At 46.4% G+C, this 16,421-nt stretch overlaps 9 non-coding genes across 9 annotated transcripts; all 9 read left to right on the plus strand.

Annotated features, from left to right (window-relative positions):
• Positions 1-1,394: 1,394 nt before the first annotated feature.
• Positions 1,395-1,466, plus strand: TRNAG-UCC (transfer RNA glycine (anticodon UCC)). The gene has a single exon. It is a non-coding gene; the product is annotated as a tRNA-Gly (tRNA).
• Positions 1,467-11,048: 9,582 nt separating this feature from the next.
• TRNAA-UGC (transfer RNA alanine (anticodon UGC)) lies at positions 11,049-11,120 on the plus strand. The gene has a single exon. It is a non-coding gene; the product is annotated as a tRNA-Ala (tRNA).
• Positions 11,121-11,350: 230 nt separating this feature from the next.
• On the plus strand, positions 11,351-11,422 carry TRNAA-CGC (transfer RNA alanine (anticodon CGC)). The gene has a single exon. It is a non-coding gene; the product is annotated as a tRNA-Ala (tRNA).
• Positions 11,423-11,573: 151 nt separating this feature from the next.
• TRNAA-UGC (transfer RNA alanine (anticodon UGC)) lies at positions 11,574-11,645 on the plus strand. Its single transcript has one exon. It is a non-coding gene; the product is annotated as a tRNA-Ala (tRNA).
• Positions 11,646-13,187: 1,542 nt separating this feature from the next.
• Positions 13,188-13,259, plus strand: TRNAA-UGC (transfer RNA alanine (anticodon UGC)). The gene has a single exon. It is a non-coding gene; the product is annotated as a tRNA-Ala (tRNA).
• Positions 13,260-13,489: 230 nt separating this feature from the next.
• Positions 13,490-13,561, plus strand: TRNAA-CGC (transfer RNA alanine (anticodon CGC)). Its single transcript has one exon. It is a non-coding gene; the product is annotated as a tRNA-Ala (tRNA).
• Positions 13,562-13,712: 151 nt separating this feature from the next.
• TRNAA-UGC (transfer RNA alanine (anticodon UGC)) lies at positions 13,713-13,784 on the plus strand. The gene has a single exon. It is a non-coding gene; the product is annotated as a tRNA-Ala (tRNA).
• Positions 13,785-13,948: 164 nt separating this feature from the next.
• Positions 13,949-14,020, plus strand: TRNAA-UGC (transfer RNA alanine (anticodon UGC)). The gene has a single exon. It is a non-coding gene; the product is annotated as a tRNA-Ala (tRNA).
• Positions 14,021-15,323: 1,303 nt separating this feature from the next.
• TRNAA-UGC (transfer RNA alanine (anticodon UGC)) lies at positions 15,324-15,395 on the plus strand. The gene has a single exon. It is a non-coding gene; the product is annotated as a tRNA-Ala (tRNA).
• The last annotated feature ends 1,026 nt before the right edge of the window (positions 15,396-16,421 follow it).

Consider the following 16,421-nt stretch of genomic DNA (forward strand, 5'->3'; position numbering starts at 1 on the left):
AGTAAACATATGTGATGGAAAGGGGTGGGGGGCTCATCGGTAGTATGTGCCCCTCCGGTGTATTCCAGCGAAAGGTTAGCTGGAATACTGTAATGGTTGCACTGCGGGAAGGGGGTTGTCTCTGAGCTGATTATCCGCTGGAGGCCTATCGTGTGGAAAAAGGTCCCGCAGTGTATTGGTGGAATATGTGTTGGAGTTCCGGGGTGCCGTCAAAGACCAACAGACTGGAGTTGAACAAGTTGTTACGGAGGTGATATTTTGGTATATATTTGATATTGGAGTTATTTATATGGTGTGAATAATAAATAGGCTGCTATGGCCATTTATACTCCAAAATTAAGGTGTGGTCTCATCATTTTAGAAGGGTAAGAAATGGGGATGGTGGAGTACAAGTGGTATAGCAGTAAGAGGCAAGTTGGGTACCTCTGAACTACACTGGTCATGTAAAATTCAATGCAATATGGCAACCTGGAGGAGTTCCATACACAATTGGTGTACAGAACAGCCCCCAGAGAATTCACTTCCTGTTTGTGTGATTGGCTCACTGATTTTCCCAGAAGTCTGCACTTAGATACAAGTCAGATTTTAGGCATCCTCTGCAAGAAAAAATGTCAGATTTAGTGAGATGCTCCTAAATGGTTAAGGACTGCAGGTCCTGTTATTCTTCTCACTAGAGCCCTGCAAGTGCATCAGCTGCTCAAAAGTGAAGAATAAAAAAATCACTCCCATTTCAAATCAGTCCTGCACAAGACATGATCTAACAAAAAGGACTCTGCAACAAAACGTGTTAAAATTCTTGCAATGTCCATTGATCACCCAGAGGGGATTGTTTTTTTTCTCAATAAAAGAGGAGTCCTCCCTGCATAAGTTGTGCCCTGAAGATGTAGTTTAATGGTGTCATTTGTTGAACTGTACGCATAGGCTATAGTAGAGGAAATCTTCACATTCCTGTGTCAGCGGTTTCTTATTGTGTTGACACGTGAGGCTATTAGGCATGGCTTTGCATGGGTTAATGCATGACCTCTATCTGCAGTTTGAGACCTGACACCTCCTGAGAAGAAACTTCATTTCGAAAAAGTCCTGCCTCTCTCAGACTAGTGCTCATGCAGGTGAGAGCCACACAGTAATTAGGTGTGACACAGACACAAAGAGAGGTCACTTATGCAGCTGGGAGATGATGTGTTGTCAGCTAACTGACAAACACAATTCGGACATAAATGGAAAGTCTTTCCTGGAAGAAAAAAAAATGAAAGCGTGGTTGGTTTTGGGAAGTGAAGGAGGCCCTGAGTACTGGTAGTGGAACACAGATGTGAAGGCCAGGTGCCGGGTTAAAGGATGCAACATCATTTAGAGCTTTGTGGGGCGAAAAAGGCACAAGCACTACCATGAGGTAAGGGGATGTAGCTCAGTGGTAGAGCGCACGCTTTCCATGTGTGAGGCCCTGGGTTCAATTACCGGCATCTCCGTTTACCGTACTCCAAGGGAAGCGGCTGCCCCTCATCTGCTCCAGCCCAGGCGTGTGCACACACCTGGGAAACATTTGGCCAAAACAACCCTTACATAAACATCCCTGCCCGCACCCTCCAAAGTCATTAGCATGTAAGGGTGGAGGAGACAACCAAGAATTCTTCCCTTTGTTCCTCTCTATCTGCATTTTCAACTCACAAGGATCAAAGGTCTGCTCCAGAGTCGTAAGGGGGATGTAGCTCAGTGTGAGGTCCCGGGTTCAACCCCTGGCCTCTCCATTCTTTATCTTAAAACCAAGTCTAGTTACCATGTAGCGCATGCTGAGTGGCCTAATTATCCCCAAAAAAGTGCAAAAAAAGAACTTCTCTCTAAAGTCAAACTTCACCCCCCCCCCCAAAAAAAGGCACAGACTCACACAAGCAAGATGGGGATGTAGCTCAGTGGTAGAGCGTGCGCTTTGCATGTGTGAGGTCCCGTGTTCAATCCCCAGCATCTCCAACCTTCTCCCTAAACAGACATCAGTTTGGGTGATTACAACTAATTTCAAAACCCTGCTCACAGCTTTTCTGGGTACTGTCAAAATGGGTGGCAATAGCAAGTAGTGATGGACGAACTTCTGATGGGATGTTTTGTGAACGCGGCCGATAGTTCACAAACCATAACATTTGTGGCGGGCCCTATTGACTTCAATGGGAGGCGAACTTTGCAAACCTACAGGTCAAATTTGCAGCCACAAAATGATTACTAGCTGTGCAAACATAGTCCCACCACATGGCCAATGACATAACACATGCATGAGATGAATCGGGGATCGACAACTACAAGCAATCTTTTTTTTATATGTGAAATTGTTGTGACAATTCAGGACTGTGGAGCGCATGAAGGCAATGGAGGAGAGGGAAGGTCAGGGTAGGCAAAGAAGAGGGTGCAGGAGATGATCACCAGCAGTGTGACATACAGCAATGACACCTGCACTGTGATAGAGTGATCTGACACCAGCACCGTGATAGAGAGCACTGACATACAGCAATGACACCTGCACCGTGATAGAGTGATCTGACACCAGCACCGTGATAGAGAGCACTGACATCAGCAGCGTGAAATAAAGCACTGACACCAGCACCGTGATATACAGCACTGACACCAGCACCATGATATACAGCACTGACATCAGCAGCGTGACATACAGCAATGACACCTGCACCGTGATAGAGTGATCTGACACCAGCACCGTGATAGAGAGCACTGACATCAGCAGCGTGACATAAAGCACTGACACCAGCACCGTGATATACAGCACTGGCACCAGCACCATGATAGAGAGCACTGACATCAGCAGCGTGACATAAAGCACTCACACCAGCACCGTGATATACAGCACTGACACCAGCACCGTGATATACAGCACTGACACCTGCACCGTAAGCAGCCCCAGGAGGAAGTCAGCATAGCTCAGGGATGGTGGGAGCCCCTCATAATGAGCATAGCACAGGGATGGTGGGAGCCCCTCATAATATGCACAGCAGAGGTACAGCCCCAGGAGGAAGTCAGCACAGCACAGGGATGGTGGGAGCCCCTCATAATAAGCAGCCCCAGGAGGATGTCAGCATAGCACAGGGATGGTGGGAGCCCCTCATAATAAGCAGCCCCAGTTGGAAGTCAGCACAGCACAGGGATGGTGGGAGCCCCTCATAATGAGCATAGCACAGGGATGGTGGGAGCCCCTCATAATATGCACAGCAGAGGTACAGCCCCAGGAGGAAGTCAGCACAGGGATGGTGGGAGCCCCTCATAATTAGCATAGCACAGGGATGGTGGGAGCCCTTCATAATATGCACAGCAGAGGTACAGCCCCAGGAGGAAGTCAGCACAGCACAGGGATGGTGGGAGCCCCTCATAATGAGCATAGCACAGGGATGGTGGGAGCCCCTCATAATATGCACAGCAGAGGTACAGCCCCAGGAGTAAGTCAGCACAGCACAGGGATGGTGGGAGCCCCTCATAATAAGCAGCCCCAGGAGGAAGTCAGCACAGGGATGGTGGGAGCCCCTCATAATAAGCAGCCCCAGTAGAAATATGACACCGCTCAACCTCTTCAAACAGGAAGGTACGGGCATATAGTACGGTGTGCTTTTTTTGGACAAGGAAGTGAGCCAAATGAAGAAAGAAGGTCTGTGTGCTCGATTAAAAAAAATCGTTTCTAGACATATACATGGTCTACTGGTCACATGTGTTGAATTCCTCCGAGATCCATGCCTCATTCATTTTTAGAAATGTGAGGTAGTTAACACTGTCGTGAGCTAGGCGAGTACGCTTATCGGTCACGATCCCCCCTGCTGCGCTGAACGTCCTTTCGGACAGGACACTGGACGAGGGGCAAGCCAACAGTTCGATTGCAAATTGGGCAAGCTCTGGCCAGAGGTCAAGCCTGCCCACCCAGTAGTCCAGGGGTTCATCACTCCTCAGAGCGTCCACATCGGCCGTTAACCCGATGTAGTCGGACACCTGACGGTCTAGGCGTTCCCTGATGCTGGATCCGGATGACACCTGTCGATGGGTCGACTGAAAGAATGACCGAAGTCACCAACACATCTTCAAACCGGCCTCTTCTTGCAGGCGCTGTTGGATTGGTACCCACAACTCCTTCTCTGGGAGTGGGAATTGCTCCTCTGCCAGCGCACGCAAAAGCAGAATGCAGCATTTCTCGAAGCAAGGCCTGGAAGTGCTCCATTCTGACAGCCCTCTGTGACGGCGGCAACATTTCCGCCATTTTGTGTTTGTACCGGGGGTCTAAGTACGTTGCCACCCAGTACTGGTCCTTGACCCTTATGCTTTTTATACAGGGGTCCCTTTTAAAACACTGGAGCATGAAGGCCCCCATTTGCACTAAACTGGAAGCGGTGTAGTGGCCTGGCTCCTGCTCATCATCCAGGATAATGTCGTCCTCTTCATTCTCCTCTCCCCATCCACGCACAACAACAGGGATCCCAGAAAGGTTTAAAGCATGCTCTTCTTGCTCCTCCTCATCCGCCCCGGCACCATCCTCCTCTGACTCCTCTTCAGACTCCTGTTGTTCACTTGTCTCAGATAGAGTAGCCCCCCCCCCTTTGGAATTCATCCAGCATTGCAACTTCCTCATCTTCCCGCTCCTGCTCCTCCACAGCTGGATCAATGACACGACACAATGCACGCTGATCACCAAACTGACCAGTTTGGTGATCTCCTCAAATGGCTGCAGAAGTCTGCATGCGTCGCACATGAGCAGCCACTGGCGCAGTGAAAAAAAAAACAGCTCCTCAACAGAACCTGTTCTGCCGCACAGTTCATACAGGTAGACGTTAACTGCACGTTTCTGCTGGAGCAGCCTATCAAGCATATAGAAGGTTGCGTTCCATCGCGTCGGGCAATCGCAAATAAGACGTCTGACCGGCAGATTGTGTCGCCGCTGAATGTCAGCAAGGCGAGCCATGGCCGTGTAAGATCTTCTGAAATGGGCCGAGATTTTCCTTGCCTGCCGCAAGATGTCCTGGACCCCAGGGTATTTGACAACGAATCGCTGCACGACCAAGTTTAAGACGCGTGCCATGCATGGCACGTGCGTCATTTTGCCCTGTTTCAATGCGCTAAGCAGATTGGCACCGTTGTCACACACCACTTTACCAACTGTCAAATTGAGCGGTGTTAGCCACTGATCTGCCTGTGAACGCAAAGCTGAAAGGAGTGCCGGGCCAGTGTGACTCTTGGCTTCCAGGCACAACAGACGCAGCACGGCATGGCAACGTCTCACCTGGCATGTCGAATAGGTTCTGGGGAGCTTGGGCGGCGCAGCGGAAGAGACGCTAGCAGCGGAAAAGGAGGAGTCAGCCGAGGAGGAGAGGGAGGAGGATGGAGTAGGAGGAGAGGGAGGAGAAGAAGAGCCAGGCCTGCATGCAATCCGTGGCGGTAAAACCAAATTACATGGGTGCCACGGGTTACATGCTTGACGGCCGTCAGAAGGTTCACCCAGTGGGCAGTAAAAGTGATATACCTTCCCTGCCCATGTTTGCTAGACCAGGTGTCTGTGGTCAGATGTATCTTGGCACCGACACTGTGCCAGAGATACATTCACTTGCCGCTGAACATGGCCATATAGCTCTGGGATGCCCTTCTCTGAGAAATACTTCCTTCCTGGGACCTTCCATTGTGGTGTTCCAATGGCCACAAATTTTCGAAAGGCCTCCGAGTCCACCAGTTTATATGGCAGTAGTTGGCGGGCTATCAGTTCTGACAAGCCAGCCGTCAACCGTTGGGCAAGAGGGTTATCCGGCATCATCATTTTTTTACGCTCGAACATTAGGCCCACGGAAGCCTGCCTTTTTGCAGAAAAACGTGAGCTTGGCGTGATGGAAGGTGGAGTGGAGGACAATTGTGAGGAGAGAGGAGAAGGAGAAGTAGAAGACGAGGCTGGACGGTGAGAGCCTGGAGTGTGGCTTTGTGTGTTCCTTTTTTTCCCACTGGGCTCCGGGATGGCAGCTCATGTGCCTTCTTAAGGCGGTCGTCCCTAGGTGAGTGTTGGGTTTACCGCGACTAATGCGTTGACTGCAAAGATTGCAGATGGCAACGCTATTGTCAGCAGCGGACACGTTAAAAAAAGCCCACACTGCGGAGCCATGTGCCGGCGTCCTGGGAGCGCCAGATGTGACCGTACATGGTCGATGACTCGCTCCTGATACATTAGCAGTCTGCTTTGTCCCTCCTGTGCAATGTATGTTAATCCTGCTTCTCCTCCCTATCTGCTGGTCCATATCTCCCTCTGAACTCCCCTCCTCTTCCTCTCTTGTGGGCACCCACGTGACATCACTAGACACGTCATCATCGATGTCACCTTCCCCACCGCTATAAGTAGAGATCTCGGAGTAGGCAGCAACACCGGGGACCAACCTCCTCCTTGGGCTGATCTGGGTACTGTCGTCAGACTGCTGAGTGGCGGTTGTTGCTACCTCCTCTTCCTGATCCAATGCCAAGAGTGGCTGCGCATCAGAAATGTCTTGATATGGATCGGAAAATAATTCCTGTGACTCAAGCGGAAGGTATGTGGTGGTGGTGTTGTTGGTGGTAGTGTCTTTGGGGGTGCACATAGCAGAGAGTGAAGAGGAGGGTACAGATCGAGAGGATGAGGAGGGTGCAGAATAGTAAGGCTGAGTGAGCCACTCAACCAAGTCTGGTGCGTCCTTTAAAGTAATTGAACGCACCTTCTGCAACGTCCCACTTTGGCTCAAGCCTGTTGCTCCTGCCCTACCCCTACCACCCCTGAGGAAAAGCCTGCCTCTTCCTCTTCCTGTCATTTTTTAAATGACCCTGTGACAAAACTCTCAGTCCCTATACTGATAAAGGACTGCTGCAGAATAGGGCAGCAGTCAGCAGTAGTGCACCACAACCCTATATATTGTGGACCTATACCAGTCCTTAAGGAATAGGAGACTGTACCTCACTCAACCCTATGTACTGTAGTACCCTATACTTTACCAGTCCTTATAAGGACCTTTGTGGAACTAGTAGGTTGTGAATGATTAGCAGACTGTACCTCAGTCCCTATACTGATAAAGGACTACTGCAGCAGAATAGGGCAGCAGTCAGCAGTAGTGCACCTCAACCCTATATATTGTGGACCTATACCAGTCCTTAAGGAATAGCAGACTGTACCTCACTCAACCCTATGTACTGTAGTACCCTATACTTTACCAGTCCTTATAAGGACCTTTGTGGAACTAGTAGGTTGTGAATGATTAGCAGACTGTACCTCAGTCCCTATACTGATAAAGGACTACTGCAGCAGAAGGGCAGCAGTCAGCAGTAGTGCACCTCAACCCTATATATTGTGGACCTATACCAGTCCTTAAGGAATAGCAGACTGTACCTCCCTCAACCCTATGTACTGTAGTACCCTATACCTTACCAGTCCATATAAGGACCATTGTGGAACTAGTAGGTTGTGAATGATTAGCAGACTGTACCTCAGTCCCTATACTGATAAAGGACTACTGCAGCAGAAGGGCAGCAGTCAGCAGTAGTGCACCTCAACCCTATATATTGTGGACCTATACCAGTCCTTAAGGAATAGCAGACTGTACCTCACTCAACCCTATGTACTGTAGTACCCTATACCTTACCAGTCCTTATAAGGACCTTTGTGGAACTAGTAGGTTATGAATGATTAGCAGACTGTACCTCAGTCCCTATACTGATAAAGGACTACTGCAGCAGAAGGGCAGCAGTCAGCAGTAGTGCACCTCCACCCTATATATTGTGGACCTGTACCAGTCCTTAAGGAATAGCAGACTGTACCTCACTCAACCCTATGTACTGTAGTACCCTATACCTTACCAGTCCTTATAAGGACCTTTGTGGAACTAGTAGGTTGTGAATGATTAGCAGACTGTACCTCAGTCCCTATACTGATAAAGGACTACTGCAGCAGAAGGGCAGCAGTCAGCAGTAGTGCACCTCAACCCTATATATTGTGGACCTATACCAGTCCTTAAGGAATAGCAGACTGTACCTCACTCAACCCTATGTACTGTAGTACCCTATACCTTACCAGTCCTTATAAGGACCTTTGTGGAACTAGTAGGTTGTGAATGATTAGCAGACTGTACCTCAGTCCCTATACTGATAAAGGACTACTGCAGCAGAAGGGCAGCAGTCAGCAGTAGTGCACCTCAACCCTATATATTGTGGACCTATACCAGTCCTTAAGGAATAGCAGACTGTACCTCACTCAACCCTATGTACTGTAGTACCCTATACCTCACCAGTCCTTATAAGGACCTTTGTGGAACTAGTAGGTTGTGAATGATTAGCAGACTGTGCCTCAGTCCCTATACTGATAAAGGACTGCTGCAGAATAGGGCAGCAGTCAGCAGTAGTGCACCACAACCCTATATATTGTGGACCTATACCAGTCCTTAAGGAATAGCAGACTGTACCTCCCTCAACCCTATGTACTGTAGTACCCTATATCTTACCAGTCCTTATAAGGACCTTTGTGGAACTAGTAGGTTGTGAATGATTAGCAGACTGTACCTCAGTCCCTATACTGATAAAGGACTACTGCAGCAGAAGGGCAGCAGTCAGCAGTAGTGCACCTCAACCCTATATATTGTGGACCTATACCAGTCCTTAAGGAATAGCAGACTGTACCTCCCTCAACCCTATGTACTGTAGTACCCTATACCTTACCAGTCCTTATAGGGACCTTTGTGGAACTAGTAGGTTGTGAATGATTAGCAGACTATACCTCAGTCCCTATACTGATAAAGGACTACTGCAGCAGAAGGGCAGCAGTCAGCAGTAGTGCACCTCAACCCTATATATTGTGGATCTATACCAGTCCTTAAGGAATAGCAGACTGTACCTCACTCAACCCTATGTACTGTAGTACCCTATACCTTACCAGTCCTTATAAGGACCTTTGTGGAACTAGTAGGTTGTCAATGATTAGCAGACTATACCTCCTGTCCCTATACTGATAAAGGACTACTGCAGCAGAAGGGCAGCAGTCAGCAGTAGTGCGCCTCAACCCTATATATTGTGGACCTATACCAGTCCTTAAGGAATAGCAGACTGTACCTCACTCAACCCTATGTACTGTAGTACCCTATAACTTACCAGTCATTATCAGGACCTTTGTGGAACTAGTAGGTTGTGAATGATTAGCAGACTGTACCTCAGTCCCTATACTGATAAAGGACTACTGCAGCAGAAGGGCAGCAGTCAAGTATAATATTCTTTCTATATTTGGAAGAAAGAATATTATACGTGTACAAGCCTATTACCATACCAGTCCTGAAAAGAACCTTTGTGGACCTAATAGTAACAGCTACTGATTAAACTGACTGTCCCTCACTGCCACACACAGCTTCCTGCCTGTCCCTATTTAAACTGACAAAACACAGGCTGCTGGAACAATAACTTGAATAGCACTCAAAACTATATCCTGTACTACTTTACCATACCAGTCCTGAAAAGGACTTTTGTGGACCTAATAGTAACAGCTAATGATTAAACTGACTGTCCCTGCTGCACACAGCGTCCTGTCCCTCTCTCTACACTGACAAAAGACAGGCTGCTGCAATAATCACTAGCACAGCAGTGCCTCAAACCTATATCCTGAACTACACCTAACACCTATACCATGATACCAGTCCTTAAAAGAACTTTTGTGGACCTAATAGCTAGCGATTTGGGTCACTGAAGTCTCTCCCTGCTCCACACAGCAACCTCTCCCTATAGTGACATACGAAAGAATGTAAAATGGCCGCCGGATCGGGTCTATTTATAAGTTAGGGGGAATGTCCAAGTGTCCTTGTGCTGTAATGTCTCAATTGGCTGTCCTGTACCCCATGATGGATGTGTCATCATAGGTCAAAGTTCTTTTACACAGTAAACACGTAAGTCCGCCGATCGGGCGGACGGCGAACAGCCGAAATTCGCCACGAAACGACCGCCGGGCGAACCGTTCGGCCATCCCTAGTAGCAAGGAAGGCTTTTCTTGGAAGCATGCTAATGAACTTGTAGTTGACATTGGCTGTCTGTTTAAGGGTATCTCCAGTTTCGTCAGAAAAAAAGATAGCAAATAAGTAAACGTAATATTGTATATACAATTGTAACACAAGCCATATTGTCATTTATTTAAAAAAAATGATCTTTACTTTTCAATTGGCAGCGCTGCCATTTTCTGTAAAATTCAATGCAATGTGGCAACCTGGAGGCGTTCCGTACACAATTGGTGTATAGAACGGCCCCCAGAGATTTCACTTCCTTTTTGTGTGATTGGCTCACTGATTTTCCCAGAAGTCTGCACTTAGATACAAGTCAGATTTTAGGCATCCTCTGCAAGAAAAAATGTCAGATTTGGTGATATGCTCCTAAATGGTTAAGTACTTCTCAAGGACTGCAGGTCCTGTTATTCTTCTCACTAGAGCCCTGCAAGTGCATCAGCTGCTCAAAAGTGAAGAATAAAAAAATCACTCCCATTTCAAATCAGTCCTGCACAAGACATGATCTAACAAAAAGCTATTCATTCAGAGAAGAAACAGGTAGGACTCTGCAACAAAAAGTGTTAAAATTCTTGCAATGTCCATTGATCACCCAGAGGGGATTGGTTATTTTTCTCAATAAAAGAGGAGTCCTCCCTGCATAAGTTGTGCCCTGAAGATGTAGTTTAATGGTGTCATTTGTTGAACTGTACGCATAGGCTATAGTAGAGGAAATCTTCACATTCCTGTGTCAGCGGCGTTGCGTGGGTTAATGCACGACCTCTATCTGCAGTGTGAGACCTGACACCTCCTGAGAAGAAACCTTGAGAAGAAGCTAACTGACAAACACAATTCGGACATAAATGGGTTTTTTTTGGCTCTTGAAGGCTGAGAGTCCTTCCTGGAAGAAAAAAAATGAAAGCGTGGTTGGTTTTGGGAAGTGAAGGCAGCCCTGAGTACTGGTAGTGGAACACAGATGTGAAGGCCAGGTGTCGGGTTAAAGGATGCAACATCGTTTAGAGCTTTTTGGGGGGCGAAAAAGGCACAGGCGCTACCACAAGGTAAGGGGATGTAGCTCAGTGGTAGAGCGCACGCTTTGCATGTGTGAGGCCCCGGGTTCAATCCCTGGCATCTCCATTTAGCGTACGCAAAGGGAAACGGCCACCCCTCATCTGCTGCAACCCAGGCATGTGCACACACATGAGAAACATTTGGCAAAAACAACCCTTACATAAACATGCCTGGCCGCACCCTCCAAAGTCATTAGCATGTAAGGGTGGAGGAGACAACCAGGAATTCTTCCCTTTGTTCCTCTCTATCTGCATTTTCAACTCACAAGGATCAAAGGTCTGCTCCTGAGTAGTAAGGGGGATGTAGCTCAGTGGTAGAGCGCACGCTTCGCATGTGTGAGGGCCTGGGTTCAACCCCCGGCATCTCCATTCTTTATCTTAAAACCTAGTCTAGTTACCATGTAGCGCATGCTGAGTGGCCTAACTATCCCCACAAAGTGCAAAATACTGCTGAGAACTTTACTCTAAAGTCAAACTTCACCCCCCCAAAAAAAAAGGCACAGACTCAGGCAAACAAGATGGGGATGTAGCTCAGTGGTAGAACGCGCGCTTTGCATGTGTGAGGTCCCGGGTTCAATCCCCGGCATCTCCATTCTTTATCTTAAAGCCGAGTCTGGTATCTATGCAGCGCATGCTGACTTGACTAATTATCCCCACAAAGTGCAAAATCCTGCTGAGAACTTTTCTCTAAAGTCAAACTTTCTCCCCCCCCCCCCCCCAAAAAAAAAAAAAAGGCACAGAAGGGCAAGCGCAAGATGGGGCTGTAGCTCAGTGGTAGAGCGCACACTTTGCATGTGTGAAGCCCCAGGTTCAATTCCCAGCATCTCCAGCCTTTGCCTTAAACAGATATCAGTTGGGGTGATTGCAACTAGTTTCAAAACCCTGCCCACAGCTTTGCTGGGTACTGTCAAAATGGGTGGCAGTAGCAAGGAAGGCTTTTCTTGGAAGCATGCTAATGAACTTGTAGTTGACATTGGCTGTCTGTTTAAGGGTATGTCCAGTTTCGTTAGAAAATAAGTAAAAGTAATATTGTATATACAATTGTAACACAAGCCATATTGTCACTTATTTAAAAAAAAATGATCTTTTCTTTTCAATTGGCAGCGCTGTCATTTTCTGTAAAATTCAAAGCAATATGGCAACCTAGAGGCGTTCCGTACACAATTGGTGTACAGAACGGCCCCCAGAGATTTCACTTCCTGCTTGTGTGATTGGCTTACTGATTTTCCCAGAATTCTTGCCTTAGATACAAGTCAGATTTTAGGCATCCTCTGCAAGAAAAAATGTCAGATTTGGTGAGATGCTCCTAAATGGTTAAGTACTTCTTAAGGACTGCAGGTCCTGTTATTCTTCTCACTAGAGCCCTGCAAGTGCATCAGCTGCTCAAAAGTGAAGAATAAAAAAATCACTCCCATTTCAAATCAGTCCTGCACAAGACATGATCTAACAAAAAGCTATTCATTCAGAGAAGAAACAGGTAGGACTCTGCAACAAAATGTGTTAAAATTCTTGCAATGTCCATTGATCACCCAGAGGGGATTGTTTTTTTTTCCTCAATAAAAGAGGACTCCTCCCTGCATAAGTTGTGCCCTGAAGATGTAGTTTAATGGTGTCATTTGTTGAACTGTACGCATAGGCTATAGTAGAGGAAATCTTCACATTCCTGTGTCAGCGGTTTCTTATTGTGTTGACACGTGAGGCTATTAGGCATGGCTTTGCATGGGTTAATGCATGACCTCTATCTGCAGTGTGAGACCTGACACCTCCTGAGAAGAAACTTCATTTCGAAAAAGTCCTGCCTCTCTCAGACTAGTGCTCATGCAGGTGAGAGCCACACAGTAATTAGATGTGACACAGACACAAAGAGAGGTCACTTATGCAGCTGGGAGATGATGTGTTGTCAGCTAACTGACAAACACAATTCGGACATAAATGGGTTTTTTTTGGCTCTTGAAGGCTGAAAGTCCTTCCTGGAAGAAAAAAAATGAAAGCGTGGTTGGTTTTGGGAAGTGAAGGAGGCCCTGAGTACTGGTAGTGGAACACAGATGTGAAGGCCAGGTGCCGGGTTAAAGGATGCAACATCGTTTAGAGCTTTTTGGGGGGCGAAAAAGGCACAGGCGCTACCACAAGGCAAGGGAATGTAGCTCAGTGATAGAGTGCACGCTTTGCATGTGTGAGGCCCCGGGTTCAATCCCTGGCATCTCCATTTACCGTACGCCAAGGGAAACGGCCACCCCTCATCTGCTGCAACCCAGGCATGTGCACACACATGGGAAACATTTGGCACAAACAACCCTTACATAAACATGCCTGGCCGCACCCTCCAAAGTCATTAGCATGTAAGGGTGGAGGAGACAACCAGGAATTCTTCCCTTTGTTCCTCTCTATCTGCATTTTCAATTCACAAGGATCAAAGGTCTGCTCATGAGTAGAAAGGGGGATGTAGCTCAGTGGTAGAGCGCACGCTTCGCATGTGTGAGGTCCCGGGTTCAACCCCCGGCATCTCCATTCTTTATCTTAAAACCGAGTCTAGTTACCATGTAGCGCATGCTGAGTGGCCTAACTATCCCCACAAAGTGCAAAATACTGCTGAGAACTTTACTCTAAAGTCAAACTTCACCCCCCCCCAAAAAAAGGCACAGACTCAGGCAAACAAGATGGGGATGTAGCTCAGTGGTAGAGCGCGCACTTTGCATGTGTGAGGTCCCGGGTTTAATCCCCGGCATCTCCATTCTTTATCTTAAAGCCGAGTCTAGTATCTATGCAGCGCATGCTGACTTGACTAATTATCCCCACAAAGTGCAAAATCCTGCTGAGAACTTTTCTCTAAAGTCAAACTTTCCCTCCCCCCCCCCCCAAAAAAAAAAAAAAGACACAGAAGGGCAAGCGCAAGATGGGGATGTAGCTCAGTGGTAGAGCGCACGCTTTGCATGTGTGAAGCCCCAGGTTCAATTCCCAGCATCTCCAGCCTTCGCCTTAAACAGATATCAGTTGGGGTGATTGCAACTAGTTTCAAAACCCTGCCCACAGCTTTGCTGGGTACTGTCAAAATGGGTGGCAGTAGCAAGGAAGGCTTTTCTTGGAAGCATGCTAATCAACTTGTAGTTGACATTGGCTGTCTATTTAAGGGTATGTCCAGTTTCGTTAGAAAATAAGTAAAAGTAATATTGTATATACAATTGTAACACAAGCCATATTGTCACTTATTTAAAAAAAATGATCTTTCCTTTTCAATTGGCAGCGCTGTCATTTTCTGTAAAATTCAATGCAATATGGCAACCTAGAGGCGTTCCGTACACAATTGGTGTACAGAACGGCCCCCAGAGATTTCACTTCCTGTTTGTGTGATTGGCTCACTGATTTTCCCAGAAGTCTTGCCTTAGATACAAGTCAGATTTTAGGCATCCTCTGCAAGAAAAAATGTCAGATTTGGTGAGATGCTCCTAAATGGTTAAGTACTTCTCAAGGACTGCAGGTCCTGTTATTCTTCTCACTAGAGCCCTGCAAGTGCATCAGCTGCTCAAAAGTGAAGAATAAAAAAATCACTCCCATTTCAAATCAGTCCTGCACAAGACATGATCTAACAAAAAGCTATTCATTCAGAGAAGAAACAGGTAGGACTCTGCAACAAAACGTGTTAAAATTCTTGCAATGTCCATTGATCACCCAGAGGGGATTGGTTTTTTTTCCTCAATAAAAGAGGAGTCCTCCCTGCATAAGTTGTGCCCTGAAGATGTAGTTTAATGGTGTCATTTGTTGAACTGTACGCATAGGCTATAGTAGAGGAAATCTTCACATTCCTGTGTCAGCGGTTTCTTATTGTGTTGACACGTGAGGCTATTAGGCATGGCTTTGCATGGGTTAATGCATGACCTCTATCTGCAGTGTGAGACCTGACACCTCCTGAGAAGAAACTTCATTTCGAAAAAGTCCTGCCTCTCTCAGACTAGTGCTCATGCAGGTGAGAGCCACACAGTAATTAGATGTGACACAGACACAAAGAGAGGTCACTTATGCAGCTGGGAGATGATGTGTTGTCAGCTAACTGACAAACACAATTCGGACATAAATGGTTTTTTTTGGCTCTTGAAGGCTGAAAGTCCTTCCTGGAAGAAAAAAAATGAAAGCGTGGTTGGTTTTGGGAAGTGAAGGAGGCCCTGAGTACTGGTAGTGGAACACAGATGTGAAGGCCAGGTGCCGGGTTAAAGGATGCAACATCGTTTAGAGCTTTTTGGGGGGCGAAAAAGGCACAGGCGCTACCACAAGGTAAGGGGATGTAGCTCAGTGGTAGAGCGCACACGTTGCATGTGTGAGGCCTCGGGTTCAATCCCTGGCATCTCCATTTTATTTATTTTTTTTATTTTTTTTAAATCATCTTTATTATTTTCTTATATAAAATTCAGCAGACAATTACATTCAATCCTGAAGCATTGAGGTTTACACAGATCCCCCAATGTCTTCACATTTACATGCGTACTTTTCCACTTCATATCTATAACAATATTAGGTGGTGGCCCGAGAGGTGGGGATATTTGGGGGAGAGTCAACCTGTGTAGGAGAGGGAAAAAATAAATAAATAAATAAATAAAAAATGGGGGAGGTTTAAATTTCTCCCCTGTGTTATTTCCCTTCTTTATGTGTTTTTTTGTGCCCTTGTGATTCCTTTTATTTATATATTTAAAAAAAAAAAAAAAAAAAAAATTTCTTTTTAATAAAAAAATAATAATCTTTTCTCCTTTAATCATTATTACGTGCTTTTATTCCGTTTGTGTCCCCTTAGTGTGTTGTTTGTGTTTTGTGCTTAGGAAAGTCCTCGGCTTTCCTTTATGTTTCCTGAAAATTGTGTTGTTTGTTTTGGTGTCTCCCCCACTGGTTGTCTCTCCTCCTACCCCCCTCCCCCAGACCCCCCCTCCAATTATATTTCCATAATTTATTCACTTCCCATATACCTTAAAACATACTACAAACAACAAAATTTATAAGTTGTGGTTCGGATTCATATTTCCCCTTTACCCTTTCTACGATGTACCTTTGGAGGACACGAGCTTGCGCAGCAGCTTCTTGATTTTTCTCTTTCCCTTCCTTTCTCCCTCTCCCTATCAGGGATCTCTGGGTGATTCCGGAGGGATTATCAAATTTTTTAATCTGGTATAACTTACTCTTTCTCTATTTCTCGGGAGTAATGCTTCCAGCCCGCCCATATATTTTTATATTTTTCTTGTTGTTCTTTTATATCATATATCCCTTTTTCAGCTTCCATTATTTTATCTACCTCCCCCTTCCATTCCAATAGAGTGGGACATGTTTTCTGCTTCCAATATCTAGGTATTAATATTTTGGCTGCATTCAGCAGATGTGGTATGACTCC

The sequence above is a fragment of the Lithobates pipiens genome, unplaced genomic scaffold, assembly GCF_037356315.1.
Source record: "Lithobates pipiens isolate NorthernLeopardFrog02 unplaced genomic scaffold, aLitPip1_a1.2 Scaffold_23, whole genome shotgun sequence".
NCBI classification, from domain to species: Eukaryota; Metazoa; Chordata; class Amphibia; order Anura; family Ranidae; genus Lithobates; species Lithobates pipiens.